The following is a 9,217-nucleotide window of genomic DNA, read 5'->3' on the forward strand; positions in this document are numbered from 1 at the left end:
TGGGACCTTAAAAAATTTAACAGATGAGCTTCAGAAAGGTACACTGCTTGCTTCAAGACAAGTGGAGACATGGAGACTTCTCCATTTAGAGCTCCCTCAACACGCAGAGGGTACAGTCATCCTGGATTGGCAAGGCTGTGTCAAGGGAGACATGTCACTGTAGCAGCTGCTCATTTCTAGATGCTCATTTCATCCATCTGCACTGCAACTCATCATGCTGTTAACTACATTTGCCTGTAAGGATATTTGTCTTCTCAGCAATGCCGTAATGGTTAGATACACTACAGCCAACTGCAAAATGCCACAGACCTTCAGAAATGACTGCAGCGAGTCATATGTGCCGTTGCATAATGGAGTTAAATGAGGTCATTTTTCTCCCCTGTTCCAGGTACAGCAGTTTACACTGAAGAGCTCTGTCATCTTACACAAATGTTCATTAAACATGAAGTGTCTAAACCACCAAAATAAGAGAGCCCACGCCTGACCTTCAGTCCCCAGGAGCCAGTCTTACTCATTAGATAACTGAATTATGGAGTTGCTGACTTTATGATGCGAACACACACACATTTACTTAAATTTGGTTCCCATTATCATGGCTATAAATTAGGAGTGAATTTACTGCAAAACTATTAGACTCATTTGGTGGCAATCTCTGAAGTGCTTTATGCTAGTTGAAATTCAGTTGAAACCAAATCTCTGCTGATGTCATTCAAGTTCTGATCATTTTCCACAACAGGAAATTTGGCCCCTGCTTTGTTACAGTGCATGAATAAAAAGTCTTTTGTTCCTGGCCAGGAGCACACAAACCATGTGAACGAAGGCTTTCTGCATCAGTGACCTCCAGGTTGGTTTGCTGCAGTGACTGTAAGTGGGGATGAATAAGCAAATACTACAGACTTGGTTTTTATTCTGCTAAAGGAACAGAAGTTCTTCGCTCCAATGTTATGCTGATTCCCCAGCAATCAATCCAATTTAAGGTTATAATGCTCCTTTTTGACAGTTTTACTGACTTTAGGTAACAGATATGTGGAAGATGGAAGCCATCTCCCTGATGAGGTTGTTCCACTGTTTCTCACGTTAGGGGCACTATGTTTGTCCCAACAAGGGATAAGATTTATGGGAGCTAATGGTAAGTCCTTTTAATAACCAGGTTTTGGCTATTTCAGCTTCCCTCTCCAGGCCAAATGAAAGCTTGAGTGTTAGAAACTCAAATGTACAGTCATCTGCCTTTTCTGGTTTGCAATCTCAGCTCCTTCTAAAATGAAAAAGTACAGTTTTTGGAGTAGTGAAGAGCTTGAAGCTATGAAGCACATGGTAACTGCTGTCTCAATTTACAGGATACATAAAGCGGTTACTTTGAGAAAGGTGCACAACAAATTCTGTATTAACACCATTTATGTATGTCCAAGGACATGAGGAACACATCCAGCCGTGAAGAAACAGGCCTCCCAGCCACCGGTACAAAGTTAGAGCTGAATCAGAGTTTCAGACTCCCTTAAGATACCTCTGTTCGCTTACTCAGAAATTAAATGCTTCTCAGTATCTACAGGTGACATGCAAAACTGAACTCTCACAACAGACAATTCTAATTAAAACTTACGTAAGGTGTTCAAGATGTTCATCATTGGAGGTGTTCAAGGTGAGGCTGAATGGGGCTTTGAGCAACTTGATTGAGAGAAAGATGTCCCTGCCCATGGCAGGGAGGTTGGACTAGATGATCTTTAAAGGTCCCCTCCAACCCAAACCATTCTGTGATTCGATGATAAACCTCCCAGGTTTGATGTGACGGGAGAATTACTTCTGAATAAAAGTTTGGTAGATCATCAGTTCCAGCCTAAGTCTATGAGAGGGTAAACGATGCTCAAGATCAAAAGAGCAACAAGATCAGATAAGGGCATGCAAAGGGAAAGCTGACTTGGGGAGGGCTTGAGGTAGAATTCAGACTCCTTTGCAGTAAAATCAGAACATGGGGAAGGAGAGACCTCTCTACAACAGGTGAGGTCTTTTGTCAGGAGTAGAGTAGAAAGGCTGCCTGCTTGTACCACTTACAGAGAGAACAACTGAGGAAACAAGAGCATGACACTGCTCAGAGATCTGTAGTTGCTCAGTGGCAAAGATGAGAGTAGCACAGAGGCCTTCTAGTTCCAATGCCAGGGTCTAGTCACTTCCTGGTATAAAATCTTTTTCCTTACTACATTTTAATCATTTGGAGTGAAATGTTCCAAACTGGAAATTCTGTTCGTGGCTGAATTTGAAACCTTAAGGCAGACTGGTTCAGGTCTTTCTGAGCAGGCAGCTCTGGTACTCCCACCCTTGAAACAACACGGGAATTTTGGCAGGGCATTAGCTTGGGTCAAACCCTTTGCTTTCTCTGTTATCTCTATATTGTATAATGAAGACACTAGAAGATGCTGCAAGATCATCACAGTTCTGCCTTCTGTGAACCACAGAGGTACATACTTCAGTACTGAATGAACAGAGGTCTTAAGGAAAATAGCATGTGAGCATGTTGTTTACAACTGAGTCATAACACACACACAACATGAGCACAAGTAACCTTAAATCTGGCATTATGATACTTGTGTATGCTTGGTTTTGCAGTTTTAATAGTATACGTGTAATACATATTTATGCATGTGTGTGTCTATATACACACGATATATATATTTAAGCTTTGCTGTTGAAAAGCAGCCAAACTCTGTTTCAATAGCAGTTGGAAACAAATTATACAGAACACTGAAATAAAGCTGAAGAAAGGATTGTTTTGATCTGAGATATTATTTCTGTTCTGATTCCCCTTTTCTTTTCCTCCTTTGCTTTAATCAAAACTATTAACCCGAGATCATACCTCAGAGCTAAGACAAGCCCATGGGGAATTTCTGAAATATCCATAAGGAGTGCAAAGAAGGAATTTTGCTTTATTTTGCTAGCTATGATTGTAGATGTTCCGTGCCAGGTCTAGTCCCTCCTGTATGCTCAGGAAAATTACTTATGCAATCCTAATTGATGAACACCAATTAACCGGCATAGGTGAACTAGCATTAGCGTGCCATCCCATCCATGCATGAGATGAACCACCCCCTGGAACAGACCCCACCTAGAAATTGTGCTGCTCTGGGAGTTGTAATAAAATGATTTGACTTTCCACATTTTAAAATACCTCTTCATCTCAGTGCTGATGTGTGGACATGGCTAGCAGCAACAATCCTGGTTGTAATAGGATTAAATTAAGGAGTAATAGGATTAAATTAAGGAACGGAAAATGAAACTTCTATAACAAATTTCCTGATGCTGAGACTCAAATAATGTGACAAGTAAAGCTCATCACCTGACATTGAATCACTTAGGAAATATACAGTACAGAAATTTGATATGGGAAGGGATTAAATCTAATGCCTCTTCTCCATCTCAGAGTTTTAATGATTCCTATCTTCTTTGCAGACTTGTGTAATTTAGCACGAAGAAAACAATTAAAAGGAACAAACACTGTTGCAAGTTTACTTTTATAAATTACCCCTCTGGAGAGAAGGTGGGCTGCTTCTGTCGTTGACTCTGAACAAAGTGGTCATGATTTGAGAGAGAGGTTGAAGCGAAGTGTAGTCACTCACATTTACAAAGGGGAGAGGAAGACATCCTAGACTTCCAAGGATTTCAGGCTGCTATTCTATAAACCTGCTTTCAACCAAGGCAAATCCTTTTTATTTATTTCAAATGCCTTTGAAATATCTTTAGTTATTTGCACATTGCTTCCTTGAAAAACAGAAAAGATAAGTGTGTGTGTATGATTCAGCTGAAAAAAATCTTTCAAATGGCCATTCTCTTGTTCCTGATACAGAGATAGCATTTTGCTACTATTTGTTTGCATTACAGAAGTTCCAGCTGAAGTTATCTCCCCCTGTAGCTAGACAAGATACTTGCTCAGGAAAGGGTTAATCTGGGTCTAGGTATGTAAGTCGTAAATCAGAATTGTACCCAGCTGGCAGTGTGTTGGATATTTAGCCCCTGTCTGTCAACTTTCTCCCTAGAGGAGCTAAAGACTATGTTTACAGACAGCAGACACAGATGGAGAAGTTGAACAATTCCTTTTGTCCTCAGAAACACCTGGAGAGCAAGATAAAATACAGGGAGCATCCTCGCTTACGCACCATACTGTCTGTTTTGTGTACGGGTAGGTCGGTAGCCTGCGTCTCACATAATGCCTAGGGCGCTTATGGGCACCTAAACAATGAGGAAGGGTGTGCATGGGCTTTCACTAACAAGTAGACCAGGCTAAACCTTCTTCTTTTTTTTTTTTTTTTTTCCTTTTCTTCAGAATGTGCTCAAAACCAATACCTGAGAGTGAATTTCAAATTGAAATAGTTTGGATTCAAGGAGAGCATGGGCTCAGGCTATCAATTAGACACAGCCAGGATGGTTATGTGGCTTGAACTGAAATGCCTTAAAACCTGGACCAGTATCTTAACAAGAGATACTATTTCCTTCTTGGGTCAGTCGGATATTATCCACCAGGGCCAAGAATCACATTGTTCAATGGTAGATGTGTAAGCAGAACCTACTACCGTTTTTACTAGCTTAAAGCCATGACTTTTTCCTTCCTTGAAATTGGGTTGGTGATGGGAAGGAGCATAGAGTTAAAACAGTTATAGCTTCCTTCCTCTCTACTTTCTCTCCCTTTTTGGGAGGAAAGGAAGGGTCTCTCCTTTTGTAGGCTGAAATTATCACCTCCTTCTTCAGGAAGCCTTTGACACCCTGGGGGCACTAAGAGAGGCATGTGGACATCGTTGTTTCTAGAGATGCATTTGTGAGGCTGGACATGACGGCTGCTGCCTGGTCCTTGGGCAGATCAGCCACGCAGACAGAGCAGCTGTAAGTCTGATCATCAGCAGCAAGGAGGCAGCTTTAGGAGACAGTGAGCAGTTCAAAAGGATGCGATGAACTTCCTAGTGCTGTTTTAGAGCCAAACATTTCTTCAGCCGCTCCTGTGTTAGGCATAGATAATAGGTTTGAATAGGAGATGCAACATGGGCAAAATTGGTTAAAACCTTCCATTTCTCCATGAATCTGTCAGAAAGCACTTTCCAAAGTGTTTCCTAGCCTAAGAGGTCTTGGTACCTTCTGATCTCTGAGACCAGTACATCAGCAGAGCCCTGTCTGCTTGACAGACAGACCTAATGTTATTTCAATTTATATCAACTGAAGACCAAATATGAGTGTTCTAGCTTTGCAGATGTGAAGGCCAGGTAGGTAACTAGCTTGAATCACAGCAATTCCACAGGCAGAACTGTAAGTGTTGCATTATAAAACAATTTCCTAAGTCACCGATAGCAACTAAATTTGAACACCTTCTTTATGCTGCCAGGCAAATCCAGGACAGTAACGTGCCAAGGCAGTGGAGCGAGAGAAAAATCAACTTTCATTTAACTCTGGTAGGAGTTAACTGGAATGTGAAAATTTGGTGGTCAGTTCTTGCTATAGAAGGAAATCATTCTCATTGTCCTGAGGGGCAAAATTGTGGAAACAGCTGATTTTTTGTATCATAGCCTGAGTGAAAATCGCTAAAATTAGTTTATTTGGGCTTGATCCAAAACAAAAAAACCCAACAGTAAGATTTCATGTCAATTGGAACAGTTCATTTTCTTTTTTAACAGTTGAAAAACTGCATTCAGGGAAAACATAGGTCTCAAAACTTTGTTTCTGTAACAGAAAATTCCAAATGTTCCATTAAAAAAAAAGGTGGAAACAGGACTTGACACTTTTAATAGCTGAGAGTATCTGAATTTGTAATTTATGGCAATTAAACTCTCTGACCAAACATTTCGTGCCAGTCTGCTCAAGGAAGTCTGGTAGCAGAGCTACAAGCTGCACAGGGGCATGTTTCTGTATGCCGGAGCAGGCGCAGTTAAACAATCCTTCCACCTCACAAGAGAGAAAGGAAAATGTTCATGCAAGCGAAAGCTCCAGTACAAAGGAGACGGAGGCCTATAAAAGATGAATGAGCACTGGCAGCGCGGTGCTCTCCTCCTGACGTAGGTAGCCCGTGCAGTAGTACTTGCGGGGAGGACTGAAGAGCAAGTCTGTCCCAGGGTTGTCAGGCTTTGCCTTCATGTTTAAAGCAAGCTGACGCGAACGGAGGGGCTCTCCCGGGTGTGGAGGGCTGTGGCTTGCACTGTGGGGCACGTACAGCGTGTGTTGTGCTGCATGAATCCCTAACGTAGCCAGCTCCCTGTAACGGAGGAGCCCGCAGGCAGTTCTCGTTTGCTGTCGGTGATTACACCACCCGTGTGGCCTTGCCTTTATTAAAAAGCGCAGCAAGAACTTCTCATGCAAATGTCCCTCCTGTTTGACAGTAGAAATGATGAATAGAGTTGTTTCCTTGTGAGAAAATCCTGTAATAGCTCAAATGACCAAAATGGCAGAATCTCTTTTATGGATGGGATCTGCAGGATCGGAGGGCTGTTTGATGCTATACCACTCAGGGTTCCCAGCATCTCAAAGGGTGTAACTTTATCTGTACTAGTCTCTCTTTCTCTGTAGTCTTATCTCTAATAAATAACATCTTAAATGATACTTTACAGAGTCTGAATGCCCCATCATTTAAAAAGGATGTTCAGGTCCTTGAATGTGTCCAGAGGAGGGCAGCAAGGCTGGTGAAAGGGCTAGAAGGCATGTCCTATGAGGAGCGGCTAAGGACTTGGGTTTGTCTGGAGAAAAGGAGGCTGAGGGGTGAGTTCATTGCTCTCTGCAGCTCCCTGAGGAGGGGAAGTGGAGCGGGAGGTGCTGAGCTCTTCTCCCTGGGATCCAGTGACAGGATGTGTGGGAATGGTTTAAAGCTGCGCCAGGGGACGTTTAGACTGGACGTCAGGAAACATTTCTTTACCGAGAGGGTGGTCAAACACTGGAACAGGCTTCCTAGAGAGGTGGTCGATGCCCCAAGCCTGTCAGTGTTTAAGAGGCATTTGGACAATGCCCTTAATAACATGCCTTAACTTTTGGACAGCCCTGAAATGGTCAGGCAGTTGGATTAGATGATCCTTGTAAGGTCCCTTCCAAATTAACCTATTCCATTCTATTCTATTCTATTCTAATCTATTCTATTCTAATCTATTCTATTCTAATCTATTCTATTCTATTCTATTCCGTTCTTACTGTGATCAAAATGGACCAGCACCTCCTGGTGCAAAACAGCATGTAGGTTGTTTCAGTGTGGGAGCTGGTAGTTTCAAACACAGGAAGGCAGCAAGAAGGACTTGCCCCTGCACTGTGAGGCTCAGAGAAGGCTCCAGAAGAGGCTTTCACAAGTTGAGTTCTGTAATGAAGGTGGTGAGACACTGGCACAGGTTGCCCAGAGAAGCTGTGGCTGCCCCATCCCTGGCAGTGTTCAAGGCCAGGTTGGATGGGGCTTTGAGCAACCTGGTCTAGTGGAAGGTGTCCCTGCCCATGGCAGGCGGGCTTGGACTATATGATGTTTAAGGTCCCTTCCAACCCAAACCATTCTGTAATTCTATGATCTGGGTACATTTGTCCACATTGATGCCTTTTAGCTTCAAAATGCCATCACTGTCCTTTATAAAGGTACAAACAACGGAGCTTCAGTGGGGGCATGCTTCCTTACCACTGCCCCTAGTCCATCCAGAGCACGAGCCAGAACTGATGTGCAAAGTGTCCCTTGAACTGTCCCTACACTCTCTGTCTGCTTAGCCCCACTGGGAGCTCTGGAGCTGGGTCTACACCTGCACCAGAATATGTCCTGCATAAACAGCATGGAGAGTAGAAGTACATGCACCAGACTCATGGACAGACTGTGAAAAAGATAAGTAATTTACTGTGAGGTTGCAGCTGTGCTTGCAATGATGTCTTCACCTGGATTGGGTGATACTGCTCAAGCTGCTGTTCTGCTGAGTTCCTGTATCCTTTATCCACTTGGTTAATGGTCCTATGGGACCACTACAGCACAAGAATGATCCCTCACTACTGATTATCTTAAAACTATATACAGATATCTCTGGACTGTCTTAACTACGCACAGAAAACTGTCCCATGTGGTCATTTTTGCACCTGCAGGCACTGTTACTACTGTATACTAAAGCATCTTATCTATGTACAGTTAGGTCAGTTCTGTAGCAGCAACTGCCTGGGAAGTCTCTGGGATGGCCAGATTCACTGCCCCAGGATGTGACTCGGCACATTGCGACAAAAAAATTGGTCTAGGCACAGGCAGGAGCTGCCAGGAAGAGTCTCTGAAATTGAGTTAGTCAAGAGTTTAGTTGCAAGGGTCTCTAGGAGGGCAGTAAATCACCTTGTCTCAGGTTAGACTGTTGTCTTAAGCCAGCCCATTGTCTCATCCTTGCAGATAATGAGCTCAGGATTTTCTGGACACCCAGGGAATTAATGACTCAAGAGCACTAGGTGTGCACATAGACACAGCCTTGATACCCAGTTACACCACAGCTATAGCTGTAGGACAAACTTGGGTTTCACACTGACGACTTAAATGCTCTCTCTCTTGCCACAAAGTCTGCACTCCAGGTGGCTGTAACTCACATGCTGACAACACTGGCCTAATGAGATGTCTGCTTGGTGACTTTGCTGCCGTTTATCTCGCAGATCTTATGAGGAGGAGCCTGCCGACTGGGCTGTCCATTGACACCATATTTAACAGAAAAAACTTCTCCTGGGTGCCCTCTGTTCCCTTACAGTAGCCAGTAGGGCTTCTTGCATCTTCTTCAGAAGCCTGTGAATGTTAGGAAAAAGATCCTGGACTAGGTAAATCATTCCTCTGGTCAAATATGGCAGTGCTGGTATTCCTTGTCTATACCTATGGTACGTGATTTATTACTGGATCACAGGGTGATGGAGGCTGGAAGGAACCTCAGGAGGTCTCTAGTTGAACTTCCCGCTCACAACATGGTCAGCTATGGGATTAGACCAGGTTGCTCAGGCCTTTATCCAGTTGGGTCTTGAAAACCTCGGAGAATAGAGTCTGTCCAGTCTCTCTGGGTCACCTGTCCCAGTACTCGACTGTCCTCATGGGGAAGGTTTTTCCTTATATCCTTATAGTGTGCACTTCTCTTCCTTGAATTTACATCCATTGTGTGTCGTCCTCCTGCCACGCACCGCAGTGAAAAGCTTGGCTCTGTCTCCTTCGTGACCTCCCATTAAACACTGGGGGCTGCTGTTAGATCCCCTGAAGTCTTTCTTTTTCCAGGCAGAACAAGCC

Source organism: Aquila chrysaetos, chromosome 19 (assembly GCF_900496995.4).
Source record: "Aquila chrysaetos chrysaetos chromosome 19, bAquChr1.4, whole genome shotgun sequence".
Lineage (NCBI taxonomy): Eukaryota > Metazoa > Chordata > Aves > Accipitriformes > Accipitridae > Aquila > Aquila chrysaetos.